Source organism: Peromyscus eremicus, chromosome 10 (genome assembly GCF_949786415.1).
Source record: "Peromyscus eremicus chromosome 10, PerEre_H2_v1, whole genome shotgun sequence".
Lineage (NCBI taxonomy): Eukaryota > Metazoa > Chordata > Mammalia > Rodentia > Cricetidae > Peromyscus > Peromyscus eremicus.
Genome location: NC_081426.1, coordinates 61695784 through 61716865, shown reverse-complemented (window position 1 = coordinate 61716865; position 21082 = coordinate 61695784).

The following is a 21082-nucleotide window of genomic DNA, read 5'->3' as shown; positions in this document are numbered from 1 at the left end:
AAGGGGTGCACGACGTGCCATACGTGCAGGTGAAGGGCTACGTGCAAGTCGTGCAAGTCGTGCAAGTCGTGAGGCTGCTAGGTGGTAAGGTCACTGGTCAGGGCCCATTGTTCTGTTGCTATGCTACCTGACCTGCCTGACCTGTTCCTTATCTTTGGTTTAGGGTAGGGGCTTGTTCTCTGGCCTAGCTAGTACTTTTCCATGGTCCATGTTTGGTCCCTGACAACGGCTGTTAAGAAACATTCTTTAAGGAAAGCAGTAATTCAAAAACATGAATAACTTGTCCTTGATGAATGGTATGCATTAATGCCAACTCTCTCTTGTTAGAAATCCAATTCCAGCAAGATTTCCCAAGTCAAATTCCCTTTGGCATAAATTTGTTTCAATAAGCTTCTTGCCATTTATAAATTTGGATGAAATAGATCCTTTAAGTAGCCATTAATATTTGCTTAAACCGTACATGTTCGCAGATAATTATGTTAAACATAATGAGAAATTCTATTTACTAATATTTTCTTTCAATCATAGGTTGCTCCAATCTTGAGGAAATTTCTCTTAATTTGAGCAGAATAAACTTCTTAGAACATTTTTAAATGCTTATCATAACCATACTTAATTGCTCACATATGGTCTCAGCTTTTCAGAATTGCCAGACATTTGGTTGTGAGACACTAAGTGACTGAGTGCTGCTGACACCAGGTCTCCTCTTCATCCCTAGCTGTGCTGGGTTTTTCTCAGCATATTTTTTCATACTCTTTTACTCTAACCTTCTACTTCCCATGGGTAAAAGGAGGAAAGAGAAACCCTGTGTTTGCATTGAAGACATATGAAAAAACTGAATGAGCAACCCACGTGTACACACGATAGTGTTTTATGTAGTCTCATTTCTCCAAAAAACAATGTTGTAGAAGAAGTTTAAGTCAAGAGAACATAGTGATATCTTTATATATTTCATTTGCATTCTGTGTCTTTACCTGTTGTAGGTGTTATCATGTCTATTAATTTGGCTACATCTTCAATGCAGCATAAGTGTCTGGAGAATACTAACCATACCAATTACATAGAGGATTCTTGAAAAGTACTGTAGACTGGGAGGTTTAAGTAGAAATGTACTCATAGATGTTAAGGCTGTAAGTTCATGATCAAGGAATCTCCATGTTTGTTTTCTACAATGGTCTATCACTTTGGCTTGCAGATGTCCCCTGCCCTTCCTTCTCCTCCATCTTCTTTTTTGGCAGATATTTGCTTATTTGTTTACTTATTTATTTAAAGTGCTGGGACTTAACCCCAGTGTTTCATGCATGCTAGGCAAGTCAATATTCCTGAGCTCTATCTGCAGCCCTCTTTTTCTTCTTTGAAACCAGACCTCACTACATTGTGTAGACTGCCCTTGTACTCGATTTGCAGCATAGACATGCCATGAGCTTTTAATCCTCCTGCCTTCAGAGTACCTGGAATTACAGGCCTAAACCACCAGGATCAACTCTGTAATTGACATTAATGAAGAAAATAGTAAGTCCTATTAAGGTGAATGCTATTAGGAATTTGTGACATTTGTGTGTGTGTTCCTTTTAAAAATATTTTTTACAGCCGGGCGGTGGTGGCGCACGCCTTTGCTCCCAGCACTCGGGAGGCAGAGCCAGGTGGATCTCTGTGAGTTCGAGGCCAGCCTGGGCTACCAAGTGAGTCCCAGGAAAGGCGCAAAGCTACACAGAGAAACCCTATCTCAAAAAACCAAACAAAAAAATATTTTTTACGATTTTGTACAATGTATTTTGATCATAGACTGCCCAAAACATAAGTGAACAAATACAATATTTTCAGACCTCCAACTGTTTTCTCTCTCTGCACAGGTCAGGGCTATTTATGGGCATGTTTGCCTTTATTGTTTCCTGGGGGTTGGTGTATGGGTAGAATCTTCCTGGAGGCTTCACTTGTCCACTGCAGTTTCTTCCCTGTGCCCATATTTCACAGTGTGAATTGGGCTGTCTTATTACCGTGCCCTCCTATGTTCTTTTCTCAGCCTAGCTATCTGCATGTTGTATCCTTTTGCTTGTAAACAGTCCCATGGATCAATGGGACTCATTTGCTAACATTGCCTTCTGAGTTATAGGGACTTAGGATTTCAATATACAAATTTCAAGTAGGGAAAGTATACAACCCAGCCCATAATATTATTGTTGTCTAGAATAGGATGACTATCATTCAGTGAGAGAAGACTGATGTCAAAGTTAATGCTTGGCTAATGCTTATTACTCAAGTAAATTTCTAATACTTTTCAAAATAGTCTCAAAGTAATAACCCTTTAAGGAAATGTCCAGGGACTCTGACAGGAAAGCCCGGCACATCTATAAGTTCTTTTCCTCCTTGTACATAAGTGCAGTCCCCCTTCTACAAGCCAGAGTAGTCTTTACTTGTTTGCCCCATAGAACAGCAGAGTGACACTCTATAGATTCTAAGACCAAGCCTTGGAAGAGCTGGCTGTTTCTTCTTCATGGCTTCTGAAACATTCAACCACTGCTTGGGAAGTTTAAAACTGCATACTAGAATAAGATACCACACAGAGAGCCCTGAAGTACTACAAATATTACTGTAAAAGACAAAACCATCTATAAAATTTTGTTCCCACTTGCATATATATATATATGTACTTAGATTTATGTATAGTTTAATTATTTTTTATTTTTTGTGACATAATATAATGTCATCATTTCCCTTTCCTCCCTCTCACCTTCCTCCATGTACTCTGACTTTCAAATTCATGGTTTCTTTTTCCATAATTTTGTTACACATATGTGTATGAACTCACTGTCTTAGTCACTGTTCCATTGCTGTGAAGAGATCCCACGACAGTGGCAACTTCTTTTTTTTTTTTTTTTTTTTTTTTCGAGACAGGGTTTCTCTGTGTAGCTTTGCGCCTTTCCTGGGACTCACTTGGTAGTCCAGGCTGGCCTCGAACTCACAGAGATCCTCCTGGCTTTGCCTCCCAAGTGCTGGGATCAAAGGCGTGCGCCACCACCGCCCAGCAGTGGCAACTTCTTTAAAAGAAAGCATTTAATTGGAGCTTGCTTACCATTTGAGAGATTTAGTCCATTCTTATCATGGCAGGAAGACATGGTGCTGCAGAAGTAGCTGAGCATTATACATCTAGATCTGTAGATAGCAGGAAAACACACACACACACACACACACACACACACACAGAGAGAGAGAGAGAGAGAGAGAGAGAGAGAGAGAGAGAGAGAGAGAGAGAGAGAGAGCCTGCTCAGTCTGTATTACATTACTTGTATATACATGTTTTCAGGGCTGACCAGTTGATATTGGATAATTAACTAGTATGCTCTTTCCTGGAGAAGACTAGTCTTCCTGCCCTCACTATTCTTCATTGTCTGTAGTTCTTTGTCTAGGGCTGAGGCCTCTCCCCCTTCCATGTTATTATTATTATTTTTTTTTTTTGATTTTTCGAGACAGGGTTTCTCTGTGTAGCCTTGCGCCTTTCCTGGAACTCGCTTGGTAGTCCAGGCTGGCCTCGAACTCACAGAGATCCGCCTGGCTCTGCCTCCCGAGTGCTGGGATTAAAGGCGTGCGCCACCACCGCCCGGCCCCCTTCCATGTTAATATGTCTGTTGATGTGGTTCTTGTTCAGATCATGTCTGGCAGTCATGTTAGTGAAACTTCATGTGTAGAGCTGTTAGCATCTAGCATCTGTACTGGCCTGCCCCTAGGGTCCTGACAGGATATATCCTCAGCTGCAGCCACTAAAAGCAACCTCTGTGCCCATTCGCTAGGTTTCCTTATAAAAGGCAAGCCTTGCCCACCTCCTGTCTTTTTCTCTTTCTCTCCCTTCTCTCTCGTCTCAGGGACTGGTCTCTGCCTGATTCTCTGTTCCTTTTCACTTCTCCCCTCAATAAACCTCCCATGTGGGCCCAGTGTATGGTGTGACTCATTTCCACCATTTTTAAAATACAACAATAGCTTCGGACATTTCTAAGAGACACAGACTTGGAGCTAAACTTTGTTCCTCTGGCTCTTGTAATATTTTAATTAAACTTTATGTTACTTTTCCCCTTCCATTCCCACCCTTCAGACTCTCCCAAATCTCCCCTCCTCCTCCTACTTCTAATGCCCCCCCCCCTTTTTGAGACAGGGTTTCTCTGTGTAGTTCTGGATCTTGTTCTGTAGACTCGACTGTCCTCAAACCCACAGAGACCTGCCTGGCAATGCCTCCCGAATGCTGGGATTAAAGGCATGCATTACCGCTGCTCGACTTATGCCCCCTTTCAATTTGATAGTACCTTTTCTTTTATTACTATTGTTACATGTAAATGTTTGTGCAAATACATAATTATAACCCACTGAGCACATTTTTGGTTATGTATACATATACATACATGTATATACATATACACAAATATATATGTTTTATAGGCTGACCACTTTCTATTGGATAACCAATTAGGTGGCTTGTCATTGGGAGAGTCTAATTCTCCCTAACAGTCATTAGTGGCCTATAGTTCTTTGTGCATTGATCTCCATGAGATTTCCCTGCTTCCACATTGGCATGTCTGTTCATACCACCCTTGTTCTGGTCTTGTTTATGCAGCTATTTCTAGGATAAAGTGTTTCATAGTAGACTTCCTGTTCCTAACTCTTAAATCTTTCTCATCCTTCATCTATGAGGTTCCCTGAGCTATAGATGCAGAATCTGTGATGTAGATGTATTCCTTGGGGCTGGCTCCTCATGATCCATTCGTCTTTACATTGAGTCTAGTGGTGGTTCTCTGTGATGGTCTCCATTTGCTGCAAATAGAAAATTCTTTGATGAGGGTTGGTAACTACACTTACCTGTGGATAGAGGATATGATTTAAAAATGTAGTTAGAAACTATGCTGGTCTAGCAAAGGGCAGTAGTGGATTCTCCTCTAAGATCCATGATTTCACTAGCTCCAGGAAGTTGCCTAGGTTTCTAATACCAGGCATGATGTCTCTCCTGCTGAGTGGGCCTTAAGTCCAATTAGACAGAAACTGGTTACCAAAAAGCATGTGAATGCCACTTACTGCACATTTACAGATACCTTTCCATACTGATCATTATTGTGATTCACAGATGTCACAACTGAGGAGCACTATTAACTGCTTCCCTCCCTTGGCAACTTTCACAGTATTTTCTGGTATTCTGGAAGCTAAGCTGCAGGAGGGAGGCTTTTGGGTCAGCTCCAGATTGAATAATGCTTGTCTTGTGCTGTCCCAAGTGTGAAATGTCTGCAACAGTAGGGACTTACCTTCCATTTTTGAGTAACAACCAAGGGCTAGAGCAATAGTCTACATTTTAGAGGGAGTCACTGGGATACTTTGACCAATCTTTGGAAAGGAAATTTCTGGTGCCTGAACTAGGTTGTGTGTTAGTTTATGGTTACTTCAGGGAGTAGACAAAACTATCTTGATCACAAGACTTCTATCTTGAGCATTATTGGGTACTCTAACTACAAGAGACACCTATCCCTTGTTCCCTCCCCCTTGACATCACAACAACTTCTATATTCATTGGGCAACAGTGATTCCCCTACTGGCATTTTACCACCTGAAGATATACCACCCGAGTTCCATAACCTTAAAGAATAGTTTTCCAGAAGCTCAGAATGCAGAATCAGCAAGATACTACCCTTGTCTTCTCTTCTTACCCAAGATGTCCTGGTTCAGCCCAGAGGAAATTCTTTGACTCTACTAATTAGTAAATTAATGAATTTTTAGTAAAACTTACACTTTTACTGTGAATTCTGTTTCATGTAGTTTAAAATATATTCACTGGAGCAAGAATATATAAAATGGTTCTTAAATATTCTTGAACCAAAAGCTTGTTAAGGTGCAATTGGTACTGTCAACATTTCTTGTGTGATTTTAATGAGGAAAAAAATTAAAAGCAGATTTCTCTGTATGGCCAGTCATTAATCATTGTAAAGATATCTTGGAAGCAAATTAACTGACACTATACACTGTTTGCCTCTAGAAGCTAAGTAATCATAAAGGCACTGCAGGAAAATTAGTTATATATGAACACGTGTTTTTAAGAAGTGATGATAATGAAAAATGTTTGAAATCAAAGGTAAGTGTTGTTGTTGTTCAAATTTGGAGCAACCTGAGAATTCAAGTCTGGATGAACACCAACAATTCTTTTCCCCTTGTGACTCTTCCCAAACATTGCTACAGCCACGCTGTTAGATTTTCTTTCTTGTTGTTCCTAACTTTGGGTCAATTCTCTGCATTCATGGTGGACTTGTAACCTTTACTGTGTTCTGTCCTGCCCTTATTTCAGATGTATAAACCATCAGAAGGAATCTGTACGCCCATGTGGCGTGTCCTGTACTTCATCCACTCATATTTGGTGCCTAGCATTCTATTGTCTTCTATTTAACACATGAAACCACCATAGCTATACTCTGGACTTTGTTCTTTTTCAGTATTTTCCCATTTTGGAATGAAATAAGGATATCAACATTTAGTATTCTCAGCTCCTCCATTTCTTCCTTTTATTTGTGCATTCTTCTCCGACTCTAACACACGTCACTTTTGCTCCTCCCCAGGCCACGTGTCAAGGTTCTTACACTCTCATCATCCTGAGCCTGTTGTCCTCTTGCTTTACTAAGTTACACACACTTTATTAAGTTACACACAGATTTAGATTAATATCTGTACCTGGTTTCATTTCTCCGTGCTTGGTTTGATGAAATCTGTTAGAAAACTAGAGAATCATTTAACAACATAGAGAAGTTTTATTTTAAAACTGTAAACTAGAACATCAAATGTATTCCCCATTTTTTAAATGAAAATAAAATCTCCTGATCAGAGAGATTTGTAAAAAGTACAAATAAATACATAAAAATTTTAAACAAAAGTAAAATGGGGTAAGAAGAGGTGCCTAATAATACCTTTACATAGAAAAGAGATTTATTGCCATTTGTCCTTCTAATTGTACTTCTGTAGAAATACAATGATGTGCACATTATTTCACAAAGCATCTTCAATGCTATAAAAAAGTTTGCTATAAGAATTTCTTTCTGATGTCTCATTTTAAGTATTCTATATCATTCCTGCTTTCAGACACATCTGATTTACATCTAACTTTCCCTTAGTGATGGGTGTTTAGATTGTTGCTGATAACAACTGTCACCTTTTGTGCAGAATGAATTCCTAAAGACAGGACTGAGAAGTTATGGACAGTAACAGCTTAAAGTTTCTTTCTGAAATTTAGCAAGTAGGCTTTGAGAAAAGTGGGGGAAATATACTAATAACTAGAATAGGAGCTACTCTGTCCTGTTCTGGGCACATTGCTTAGATCATACAGCACTTATGACAATAGCCAAATGTATTTATGTGAACAAAAATGGTGTGTGCAAGGGTGAGGAGGGAGGGACACACAGGGGGAGGATGGGAGAAAGAATGTTACTCTGGAAGTGATATTTACCAAAATCCCACCAAAGAGTTCCAATTAAGATTCCAGTAATTCTGTCATGCAAGACGCATCAGGTTAAAAAGAAGCAGAAGTTGATACACTTTGTTTCTGAGCAGAGGTAGCTAAGGCAAATGACTCAACAGAAGCAACCATGAGTTTTTCTTATCTTGAGGTCTTCTAATCAATTCAGTGCTTTAGACAGCTGAGACTGTCACTGGTAGACTTTAAGATGAATAGTGCCATAGTTGATGTCTTGAATGGTGCAGGATTCTTTGTGAGGACTCCAACTCCACTTCCAAATTCTTCCTATGCTATCTCTGAGTGGACCACAGTCAAAAAGGTGGAGAAGGCTTTCTTGAGGGCAGCTATCCACCCTAGCCTTGTGGCATAGCCTATGCAATAAGATTTTCTGGAAAAAAATTGAATCTGATTAGATTGTCTCACTATAACCCTCACATGCCAATGTGTATCAGGACCCTCTTTATTTGGCCCTGAGGGACCTCAGAACATCCCAGGAAGCTCCTCAGAAACCTTAATTAGAAGCCATAGCTAAGGTACTTTTCTCTGTTTTGATGCAGTACTGTTCTGCTTATAGTTCTTTCCCGACCACCCTTTCAGTTCACTACACCATGCAAAAATCTTTCCTCTGGGGTACTTTGGCAGAGACTGGGTCTTTGCCATCCATGATATATACATACTCTTGATCCTGCATAGCCCTGTTATCTATTGTTTACTCTATTGCAGACAGTAAAGCCTTGAGGTGTCACACCCAGTTTGGCTTGCTCTAATGGTTCATCTGATTACCTATATGCTGCACCAGTGACCTTGGCTCCTTTGGAACCTACACCCTGGGATTACCTTGTCTTCTAATTTATCAGGAGAAATGTATCATTTATCTGGCCAAGATTAATCATTCTTTCAATCGTTTACCTAACAATTTGTTCCTTTAAGCATATTGTTTACACACATGGAACCACATTACCATTGACATTATGTGATTAAAGAAAATATAGGACAAAATAAACTTGGTTTTCATCCTCAGGGAATTCATTGTTTTAATTGGGAGACAGAAATGGGGAAATAATCAGAAGTCTCATAAGTCAAGAGTAATCTCATGAAGCTGTAAGGAGGTAGAGGAAAGTCACTCAATCCAGTCAGTAGTTCAGTATTTTTCAGGAAGACGTAGTGCTAATTTTCTTTACAGTTGTCAAAACATTTGGCAGGACAATTTAAGGAATGAGAGTTTTAGCATGTTTTAGCTCTAGAGAGATTTTGTTCCATCATGGCAAGAAAGGTGTGCCACGGGAAGCTATTCAGTGCATGATTAAGGGACATGTGCCAAGAGCAAGTCAGGTCATGACAAACCAGAAGTATACTGGACCAGAGCCAGGGTTAGGTATAGTCTTCAAAGGCTGGCCTTCAGTAACCCAACCCTGCTATTCATGCCTCAAGTCCTAAAGATTCTGTGTCAAAGCAAGCAGCTGCCACCAGCAAGGTAACACGCATTCAGAACATGAGCTATGGGAAGGAGAGTTTTCAGATTCAAATAGAAGGTGGTAATCTTGGCTCAGAAATTGGACAATAAGGAAATATAATTTAAGGCTGAATAGAAATAAAAGCTAGCTAGAAGATGGAGAATGTAGAGCTGAAAGAAAGAGAAAGGGGAAGGGCTTAGAAAGTACTGCCAGGAGAATACGAAGATTCCTTTAAGAAAAAGAAAAAGGAAACATCATGTGTGAACAGAACAGTGGTCAGGTGCATGTGGTTTGCTTGTAGAAGATGGCATGGGGAAAGGGGGAGAGAAAATGCTGAGAAGATGGAGCAGCCAGCAAATTCAGTGATTAGGTAGAGTAACAAGGACTTTAGGCTTGGTTTTGAAGACTACCAGGAGTGTTTTGTTGTTGTGTGGTTTTGCTTTGTTTTCCTGTAGAGAGGCTGTCAACAAAATCAAGAATTTCTTATGTAATTTGAAGACACTCATCATAGTTAACAACTTTCTGAAATACAGTCCATGAATTCTTGGAAGTCAAAAACATGAACAGGTTAAAATAGCAATGTTAAATGTGTATATATATAATATATATATAATATATATATTATATATATTATAAATATATATTACCTGAGGGAAGATTGTTGTGGAATATTCCTTTACACTATGTGAAGATGTGTCACTGTGATTGCATTAATAAAGAGCTGAATGGCCAATAGCTAGGCAGGAAGAGGTACAGGCAGGACTTTAGGGCAGAGAGAACCCTGGGAAGAAGAAAGTGGAGTCAACAGTTGATGTAGAGGGAACAGACAGGCAGGAGGAGAGGTAAAATTCACAAGTCACATGGCAACATGTAGATGAATAGACAAGATCAGGCGTGTTCAGGGTGGTATGGCCGTAGACTGTAGATGAATAGAAATGGGTTAATTTCTATTTATAAGAGCTAGTTAAAAACAGGCCTAAGCTACCTGCTGATCTTTTGTAATTAATAATAAGTCTCTGAATCATTTTTTGTGAACTGGCAGCCTAAATAAAAGTTCACAAAGAGAAGATGGAAAGAAGCCTCTTTCCTCAGGCAGTCCTTCCTAGGACTCAAGACCCACCCAGAGTCCTGTCTCTCAGTTGATTTCAGATCCTATTTAGTTGACAATTGAGTTGACACATCCTGTTTTTCTTTCGCCCTCTCCCTCCTGGTCATTATGAAGAATGTGTGAGAAGAACAAGGAGAGGTCTACAACCTAGAATTTGCTACATTGTGGGCTTGAGCTCTACCACTGAGCAACATACCGGATTCATGCACATTATTTTAAATCACACTATAGTCAAAGATACTCTATGTTCTCTGAAAAGAGTTTAGTCCTTGGATTCTTTCCTTTAATGTCATTACTCACATTTTTAGGCTATGTTGGTGTCATCTGAATTACGTTGACAGAGCACCTGTCATAACAGTCCGTCCTCTAGCAGGAGCTCTGTGTACATGCCCAAGTTCATACATTGAATGTTATGGGACCTTCTGAAGCCTAAATGAGCATCGAAAGATCTTTATTGATAAGTCTGTCTTTCAAAGATCTAATTCTTGCGACCTGGCAATATAACTCTACCTGTGAATTATGATGAGTGCTTACATAAAAGCTGCTTCCTTAGCTGGTAAGCACATTTCAATGCCAAAGACCTCCTTCGTGACAATAACAACATTTGGATTTGGTCTGCTCCAATTTGGAATTCCTTAACTCGGAATCAGTGCCAATGGTTCTTCTCTATCAAAAGATTCCCCTGTCCTCAGAAGATTATTAATAGGAGACATCACATTCATCACAGTTTCAGTCCTTGATGAAGGGAATGTCAGTGAGACCAACTCAGCAATGTATGAACCTAATTATTAGAAATCTCATAGACTCTTTCTGCTCAGTGCTTTTTTTTTTTCAGATTTAAGATAGACTGACAGGCTCTTAGCATACTGATTAGGAAATAGACCCCTTGATTTCAACCTTTTCAATACACTCCAAGGTTGCCCTGTGAAAAGCACAGACTCTGCTCACATTCCAGAATGGAAACGGCACAGTTTTATTATGTTCTATAGGGCCTCTATCATTTTAATGGAGTCCTACCTTTTTAGTAGAACAATGATTTGATTATTTTCAGAGGGTAAAAGACATCTTGAGATACTATGGGATGTAAAATAATGTTTCACATGATAGCTAATGCAAAATAAAAGTCGATGGGTGAATTTAGAACAAAAGCATTTCCAATCACTTCTAGGAAGGATTGTTTTGATGTCGCTTAGCAACAGAACTGAGAAGACCAAAACCCAGGTAATTTTCAAAGGGGACTGAGTTCAGAAGTTACCAGCCACCAAATGATTTATTATTTGTTTTTATCTGTATGCATGTATGTGATTATGATATATATGTGCTTATTTGTGTGTGAGAGTGTGGACATGTCTATGTGGTGGTCAGAGGTCAACTTCAAGTGTTGGTCTTTGCCTTTCACAGTTTTTGAAGCAGGGTCTCTTTGTTGTTTGACTCTTACAGCAGATTAACTGGCTCAGAAGGTTCTTGGTGTTCTCCAGTGTCTATGTCCTCACTGGGCTTACAAATGTCCTACCTTGCCAGCTTTTATTGGGATGCTTGGGATTGAGTCCGGTCCACAACTTTGGACCTTACCCACTGAAATGTCTCCCCATCCCACAAATGATTTTTAACAGCAACAGAACTAAATTTGGGGAAAACCCCAAATGATTGAGCCTGGAATGTCTGAAGAACACCCTGAAAGTGATACTAGCTAAGAATATTCACTAGGGAACACTGTAATGCAGGTCTGCTTTTCAAGAGGGTCCTAACTTCACAGACATCTTCTTTTCCAAAGCTACATATTGAGAACTTGACTGAAGTAATTAAGTCACTGAAATGTACCAACACATAGCTGCATAATGTGATATGAATTGTAGATAATCACTTTATATGCAACATAAATATTTACTAGGCATGAACACATTTTAAACTTAATAAAATGTATGCATCTTAAAAAACTTCATCCACTGACAGTGGATAGAAATAAGTTATCTTTAATTTTGTCCTAAGGAAAAAAATTAGAAATGTGATTTATAATTGTAGCATTGTTAATGATAAATGTGTAAATTTTATAATCCAGTTTCAATATTTATACTTTACTGACTATAGGTGCAGTAAAACAAGATTAAAAAAGGAGATTATAAGAAGTTTGACTTTCACATGGAAGTCTCTTCTTCATTGCTCCATCTTGAATCAGCCAATGACCCTAAAGGTCTTATCTAAGCCAACTGTAAGAATTCCATTGTTTAAGACGACAGGAGATTCAAACCAATAAAATGTGAGGGTGTGAATGCTGTACTTTATGTGATATCCTTGAGGAAATGCTTCCTCTTGGTTGAACCAGAGCAACAGGAATGAATGGTAAGCCATCTTTACCAGTATTCATTTGCTGCACTTTGGTGGCTAAGAGGTTGTAAGGGAAACCTGTGCCCCAGGCAGATAAGGGAGAGAGAGAATCTGAGAGCTACATGATGTCCTTTAGCCTCACTGAACCAGTCACTTCTGTTTTCTGCTAAAATTATTTTCCATTGATTGAACACACAGCTATAAACAACTTAAGTGATAAACATGATGACTCAGACTTTGTCTTCTCTTTCCATTCTCTCTTTTTTTTAATTTAATTTTTTATTTTATAATTTAATTTAATTTTACATATCAGCCACAGACTTCCCTGTCCTCCCCCCTCCCCCTCTCCTTCCCCTCAGCCCACCACCCTTTCCCATCTCCTCTAGGGCAAATACTCCCCTGGGGATTGAGTTCAACCTGGTAGATTCAGTCCAGGCAGGTCCAGTCCCCTCCTCCCAGGCTGAGCAAAGTGTCCCTGCATAGGCCCCAGGCTCCAACCAGCCAGCCCATGCACTAAGGACAGGTCCCGGTCCCACTGCCTGGGTGCCTCCCAAACAGTTCAAGCTAATCAACTGTCTCACTTATCCAGAGGGCCTGATCCAGTTGGGAGCTCCTCAGCTATTGGTTCATATTTCATGTATTTCCATTCATTTGGCTATTTGTCCCTGTGCTTTTTCCAATCTTGGTCTCAACAATTTTCGCTCATACAATCCCTCCTCTTTCTCTCCAGTTGGACTCCTGGAGCTCCACCTAGGGCCCGGCCATGGATCTCTGCATCCACTTCCTTCAGTCACTGGATGAAATTTCTAGCATAACAGTTAGGGTGTTTGGCCATGTTATCACCAGAGTAGGTCAGTTCGGGCTGTCTCTCACCCATTGCTTGTAGTCTATTGTGGAGGTATCTTTGTGGATTTCTGGGGACCTCTCTAGCACTTTGCTTCTTCCTATTCTCATATGGTCTTCATTTATCATGGTCTCTTATTTCTTGTTCTCTCTCTCTGTTCTTGATCCAGCTGGGATCTCCCACTCCCCTAAGCTCTCTTTCCCTTGAACCTTGCCCTTCATTACCCCCACTCATGTCCAGGTTGTTCATGTAGATCTCATCCATTTCTCTATCATTGGGTGATCCCTGTGTCTTTCTTAGGGTCCTGTTTTCTAGGTAGCCTCCCTGGAGTTGTGAGTAGCAGTCTAGCCATCTTTATTTTACATCTAGTATCGTCCTATGAGTGAGTACATACCACCTTACACCTGTCAGAATGGCTAAGATCAAAAACACCAAAGACAGCTTATGCTGGAGAGGATGTGTAGCAAGGGGAACTCTCCTCCACTGCTGGTGGGAATGCAAGCTTGTACAGCCACTTTGGAAATCAATATGGCGCTTTCTTAGAAAATTGGGAATCAGTCTCCCCCAAGACCCAGCTATACCACTCTTGGGCATATACCCAAGGAATGCTCAATCATACCACAAGGGCACTTGCTCACCTATGTTCATATCAGCATTGTTTGCAATAGCCAGAACCTGGAAACAACCTAGATGCCCTTCAACTGAAGAATGGATAAATAAAATGTGGTACATATACACAATGGAGCACTACTCAGCAGAGAAAAACAATGACATCTTGAGGTTTGCAGCCAAATGGATGGATCTAGAAAAAATAATCCTGAGTGAGGTAACCCAGACTCAGAAAGACAAACATGGTATGTACTCCATTCTCTCTTGGGTGTCCTATTCACAATGGTGGCCCTCCAATGTTTTCTATCTGTATTTTCTCACTTTCTTCTTAGCATCAACAATATTTAACATACTATACTATTAACTCGTATGCATTGTTTATTGTCTATCATTCTGTACTAGAATCTGAAAGGCAGTAAGAGCTGCTTTTTTCTTTATGTGATTCATTACTGTAGTGAATCATCATCCATGTGACGTCTGAGATATAGTAGGTGGTCAATCAATATCTGTTTCATGATTGACTGAATGACTTGTATTCAATACATACTTACCGAATGATTCAATAGGTTACTAAGTTTAGTAACCATAACATAAATGGTCAGACGTAACTCTATTTGTTTCATCTTCTATTATAGATTATTTACAAAATTATTTCCAAATGGATTCGCATTTCCTTCCACTCCCTACCAGATGTCATAGAGATTGTTTTTCCACCTTTCACTAACTTCAAGAAGACTTAATACAGACATAATTTATAGGAAAATGAGCATGTTTTCTATAGCTTGTAATTTTGTGTCAATTTGCCTTTATCTGGCTATTTCTAAGTGAGGCATACTCCTCTGCTAGGCCTATAAAATGCATGAATAAATTGCTCTTTAGCTGCTTAGTCTGCCTTAGCATTAGAATGCTCATTTCCCCTTTATTGATTTTTAATATATCACTCTGAAATTGGCCTTAAATTTTGATTGAAAATTAGTTATCAGTTTATTGTTTGCTTTTTAATCTCCATAAAATTTTTCTGACATACTTCAGGTTTGAATTTGTACCTGTCAAATTATCTCTCGTCTTCTGCTAAATTTTTTTTCACTATGAAAAGCCAAAGGACCTTTCCTTTCTAGTACCAGGTGACTAGTCCCCCTCAGCACTGGTTTCAAATGATGGCCTATCAGCCACTGCTGCCCCAATCATCTAGGTTTGCTTATTCAAAAATGTAGACCTTCAGTGCTCTACCCCACAATCAGTCATTTTAGATTTTATTTAAAATTTTACTGAAATTATCTATATTTTTTATTTTTATTTTTTGGTTTTTCAAGACAGGGTTTCTCTGCGTAGCTTTTGTGCCTGTCCTGGATCTCACTCTGTAGACCAGGTAGCCTCAAACTCACAGAGATCTGCATAGCTCTGCCTCCCAAGTGGTGGATTAAAGGCATGCACCACCACCACCCGGCCAATTATCTACATTTTTACATAAAAAAACTTTATCATTTTATAGATTATAATTTGATACGGTTGATATGTTCTATTGCTTCAGTAACACTATACATTACTTTTAAATAATGCATAATTTTTTTCCTTCTTTGTGCAATAGATCCAAACCACCTTTTCCTGCCTTCATTCCTCCCAGTCTCTCCCACTCATAGACCCACTGCTTCTCTGTTTTACTTCAGAGAAGAGCAGGCCTCACAGAGACATCTACCAAACACAGCATAACAAGATGCAATAAGTCTAGGCACAAACCCTCTTATCAAGGCTGCACAACCAACTAAAAAATATTTTTAAAAATTCTGTAAAAATAAAAATAATAAATGGAATCTATCCTATAAAGAGCTCTTTGGGCATAATAAATAATGAACTTTATTGTTAAAAAAATTGTGATGAATTCTCCAGGAAACCTTTCTATCTCATTAAAATTTTGACTGTGCCTTACAAATTGGGAATATATAATCTTGTAAATATGTATTTTGCTTGTAAACTTAGTTATCATTTAACAGCAAAACCTAAAAGTATTAAAATAGGAGTTCTTTTGTATGATTTAAGAATTCTTCCAGTCGTTTTAAAGATTGTACTTCAAAAATCTTTTCTAAGCTAATAGCAAGGATATTTAGATATAATTCATTGTTTAAAACTTTTGAAGTAAGATATTCTATATTATTTAAAAATTCCAAATGAAATGCTCTAAATTATTCACTATAGCATGAGCTGAACATAGTGGTAAAGCTATTCATATTTTATTGTCTGTCAGGCCAAGTTCTTTACAAATTGTTGTAGGGCACATATTCCCTTTAAAAGTCTCGTCTTGTGCAGTTTGATCTTGTTGATAAAATTTTCAAAAGACATTGAATGTCCTCAAAAGCTAGAGCTTTACCTCAATCTCAAGTATATATGTTAATCTTGGATGACAGCTTGTCTTATATTAAGGCTTTCTGTGTGTTATTGGACTCGACTTAGAAGATGAGGCTCCTCCATTCCAATGTATAACCAAAAAGGATTTTGCAGTCATTAGGTACAATGTAATGAATTCTTTCTCTAAAGCAAAAGTAAGTCTTCGCTTTACACACCAGGTACTGTCTTAATTGGAGTCTATGATAGTGACTTTCCAGTGGAATATGAAGTCATTGAAATTCTCTCTCTTGAAAATGTTATCTCAGGCCCAAGCTTTGGATATGTTAGAGTCCACGAACCTTCTTAGTTTGTGGTCTTTCTTACAATTTACCTAGACTGTGAGATTGACACAAAGGCAAACTCTTGGCTACTGTACTGTAGAGAATGTTTCCTTAGAAGACTGCAATATGACACAAAATCCAGTCTTCGTACTCTTTTCTTGTATATCAATACGTACTCCTCAGGTAAACATTTCACCAAGCTCAATAGGTTTTTGGTTCCGCTTTAAGCCCGGGAGATTCAATTGGAATAATCAGTGCTATGTATCCTTGAGGACAGTACAAGACCCCAGTGGGACCCATCCCGTGGAGCATTGGTGAGGAAGAAGAACGTTTCCATGGAAGTTTCTAAACTAACCCTGGAATCTTAAGAGACTTGTCGTTCTAAGAAAGAACTGAGAATGGAATGATGCCAGCTGTGGGAAAACACTGCTAAGAGGAGGAGATGGATGGATTTTTCAGTCAACTCACTTGAGCATGTGAATGCAAACGAGCTTACAGTAGGAGTTTGTCTTTCTTTATGTATATATACATAAAATAGTGTGTGTGTGGAGGTGCCAATATTTACCTTACTTGAGAAGGCCACTTTACTTGAGTTTTATTTCCTTGTAAATAAATCAACTACATGAAAAACAACAATAATAATCAGTGCATACTTTTCATTGATCTCTGGTGTTACAAATATTCAAGGAAATAAAGAAATAAGAACAAAATGTATCACAGTCTTTAAGATACAGAAAGATTGTTTTATTTACTCACCTTTTGTACTTTTTGGATTTCTTAAGAGCAAATTTTAGACATGTAATAATAAAATTTCTAAGCCTAATTTTTTAAAAACTAGGTATTTTATTTTTATAAATATTACGTTTACTCAATATATCTTTTAATTTCATTACTTATGCTTAAATATGGTTGAGAACTTAGTTTTGTTAAGTGAACAGTTTTGAATTCATTTGGCGAGGAATGTAATCTGATAGTTTTTTTTTGTTGTTGTTGTTCTCAGAAAGGTTTTTCTTGATATATTCCAATTGTGAGCTCCCTACAAAATATTTTCCACCTCTAAAATTCCAAATCTTCTCTTTCCTTGAATATCAATAGCATATTAACCTACTCCAATTTATGGATATTCTCATGCATCTATCACTTTCTGTTTCTATTTACATTTGAGAACATTACAACATAAATGTATATGCTTTGAACTGTTACTTCTAAGTACATTGGAATTCATAACGTGAATATCAAGCTTAATAGCTGTGATGCAGTGGACGGCATTGCTACTTTAAGTGCTGTTACTACTGTCTATGTTTTAAAACAGATTTTAAGCCTCTGTGATTTTAGAAAGTTTGGAAAATATTCAAGTATGATGTAAGTTCATTCTTATTTTATTGGCACCTACAATTCACTTGATATTGCGTTGAATCCAGTATTAAATAAAGTTTATTTAAACAGGTAAAATGTGATTTTTATATTTTGTGTGTATCAGCCAATACATAAGAGGGCCTGTCAAATTATTAGGCATGCTCTATTTGCATGGTGATATGTTTTATAACAATGGGGTAATTTTTTTCTGCAACTGAAGAAACAACTTATCCTGGAGATCGTTTTGATGTCCAAAACACCAGAAATAAACCATTTGTAAGTATTTTCAGGCATCTATTTTGGAATATTTGGAGTCAGTGGCTTGAAAGAAAATGGTATCTATGGAAAATTTAGCAACCTACAAACCTTGTGCTAGAGTTATAGGATCATAATTGAGAAAGTTTGTCCATTAAAGTGAGCTCAGACCCATTCTCAGAGATGTGAATAGAAGTTCTTATAAAAAGAAGTAATTAGCCTGATATGTACCAATTTGGGAACAGAACAAGGTTAGTGGGTGTCTTAAGAAAAATAAAATAAAGGGTTGAGTAAAAATAGCAGGAGCAGATCTAGACCAGACAGACTTAGGACAAAGAGATTCCCTTGGGAATTTCTAGCTGAGAGTGTCAGTATATCTTAGAAAGCAGAATGGTTTATCATTGACACCAGCACCATCACACATCTTCATCTGAGAATTCTCTGCCTCTCCTCTCCTCTCCTTCCCTCCCCTCATCTCCCTTCTCCTCCCCTTCCTTCCCCTTTTCCCTCCTCCCCTCTCCTTCCTCCCCTTTCCCTCTTTCTCCTCCCTTTCTCTCTCCTCTCTTCTCCCCTCCTCTCCTCTCCTCTCGTCTCCTCTCCTCTCTCTTTCCCTCCTCTCCTCTCTCTCCTCCCCTCCCCTGCCCTCTCCTCTCCTTCCCCTCTCTCCTCTCCTCTCCCCTGCCCTCCCCTCTCCTCTCCTCTCTTCTCCTCTCCTCTCCTCTCTCCTTCCCTCTTCTCCTCTCCTTCCCTCCTCTCCTCTCTTCCTTCCTCTCCTCTCCTCCTCTCCTCTCTCCCCTCCTCTCCTGTCCTGCCCTCCCCTATGTTCTCTTCCTCTCTATTTCTATCTTATCTCCTCTTCCTTTCTCTATTGCTCTCCCCCATTTCACCCTCCCTGTTCTCCCTCTTTCTCTAATTAACACAGATTTAAGAATTATTAAACTGAGAGGCAGGCAGATATCTGTGAGTTGGAGGCCAGCTTGGACAACAAAGAGAGTTCCAGGACAGCCAGGGTTGTTACACAGAGAAACCTTATCTCAAAAAAAAAAAAAAAAATTAAACTAATGAGGATAAACAAGTTCATTCAGTTTAGTTAGGAAATCCATTTAAAGGCCTAGCAAATGTGAGTAAAATTATGAGAATAGTGACCAAGTATCACTTGTCATGTCACCTAGAGGTGTCAAGACAGCATAATGCCCCATCTTAAGCAGCTCAGAAATGAGTAGGAAGTCATGTTGTTTAGCCTTCAACGAGGTAGAGGTCAATGAGAAACATAGTGTTTGCTTCAGGAGCTTTGCTAAAGTTTACCCTTTAAGAGGAAGGTGAAATAAGACTTGGATCACTCACTGTCACTAAATACCTGAGCGAAGGAATCTGAGGGAAGAAAGATTGTTTTGTTAATGCAGGGCTTCAGTGACCCCAGTCTAAGGTCAGCCAGAGCCACTGGTTTGGAGCTGAAGGGCTCAATAACAAGGAAGTGGGAGTGAGTGTCAGAAAATATACAGATCACAGAAGCTAGGAAGTAAAAGGGACACAGGATAGTCTGCAGTAAGAAAAAGCCACACTCTCCAGTGATACAACTAAGTCCCACCTAGTAATGCTTCCAAGGCTCCCAAAGCAATAGTGCTAACTGATGACCAAGACTCCAGTACATGAGCCTTTGGGGGTAAAATTCAAGTTCACATCCAAACAAATACTGTTTGTTACATATTGAGGGATATAGGGTGGGGAGGCCTGGAGCAGGAACACTGAGGGGTTGGGTATTCTAGAATCAGAATGCGTGATTGGTAAGGTCAAGTTCCCTTTGCTGTTCACAAGCAGCTCAGATAAGTACCTTGGCTTTTGTGACTCTGTTTCTTAACTTTAAAGATGACAAATATTTTCATCTCAATTTGATCCCTTAATAAGTTGCTGGATTTATGAACTTAAAGTTTTTTAATGGCACATTGTTATGTTGATATTTTAATTGTACTGAAATGTGATTTTATTTGTATGTTAATAAAGTTGCCTGGGGGTCAGAGTTAATAGCAAGCCATAGCAGAAACTGGGTGGTGGTGGTGCACACCTTTAATCCCAGCTCTTAGGAGGCAGAGCTAGGCGGATCTCTGTGTGTTCAAGGATACAGCCAGCATGGAAACACATGCCTTTAATCTCAATACCAACCATAGAAGACCTGGAGGTCTGTATAGACAGGCAGTGACGAGGAGGTCATGTGGTTGGGTTTACAACCAATGAGAAGGCAGAATAGAAAGTCTATAAAAAGGACAAACAGACAGGAAGTAGGTCTCTTGGCTGAGGAAGACAACAGCAGCAGTGAAGGGTAAGGTTTTTAGCTCTGATCTCTTGGGCTTTCATCTCTGCATTGGCTCTGTGTTTCTTATTAAATAAGACGGTTACATCTACATATTGTTTTTAACATTGTTTTAATAATCGTGCCAATATGACCTCACCTAAAATTTGAAACTTTTTGAGTTATATTATGCTTTTGCAAAGTATGACTGCTATTATGTTTTAGTGCTATTCTTTTAAAAGTAGTTTTTCAAATATTTCAACTCACTGTTAATGTTTAAGCATGAAACACCTCTACAGGCTCAAGATTTAGCACATAGTTCCCGTCTAGTGGTGCTGTTCTGGGAGAGTGCAGTATCTTTGGAGTGGTGGGTGCCTAGTAAAAGTGAATGGCTGTGAGTGAGCCTTGAATGTGATATATTCTTTGACTTCTGGCCCAGCTGTTTACTGTGATCCATCAAGATGTGAACAAGTCGCATAGCAAGTTCCCTATGGCATGAGCAAATGAGGAGGCCTTGGCCAGCATGATGGATTGATAATGCTGAAAACCATGAGGCAAAATAAACCCCTGTTTGCATGAGGTGCTTCTGTGAGGTTTTTGGTCACAGCAATGAGAAAAGCCACTGACACATACACTTTAATGCAAGCCACACTGAGACCTTTGCAAATCAAATGCTGAGTGTGTGTTTTAAGATCATATTGCCTATTATT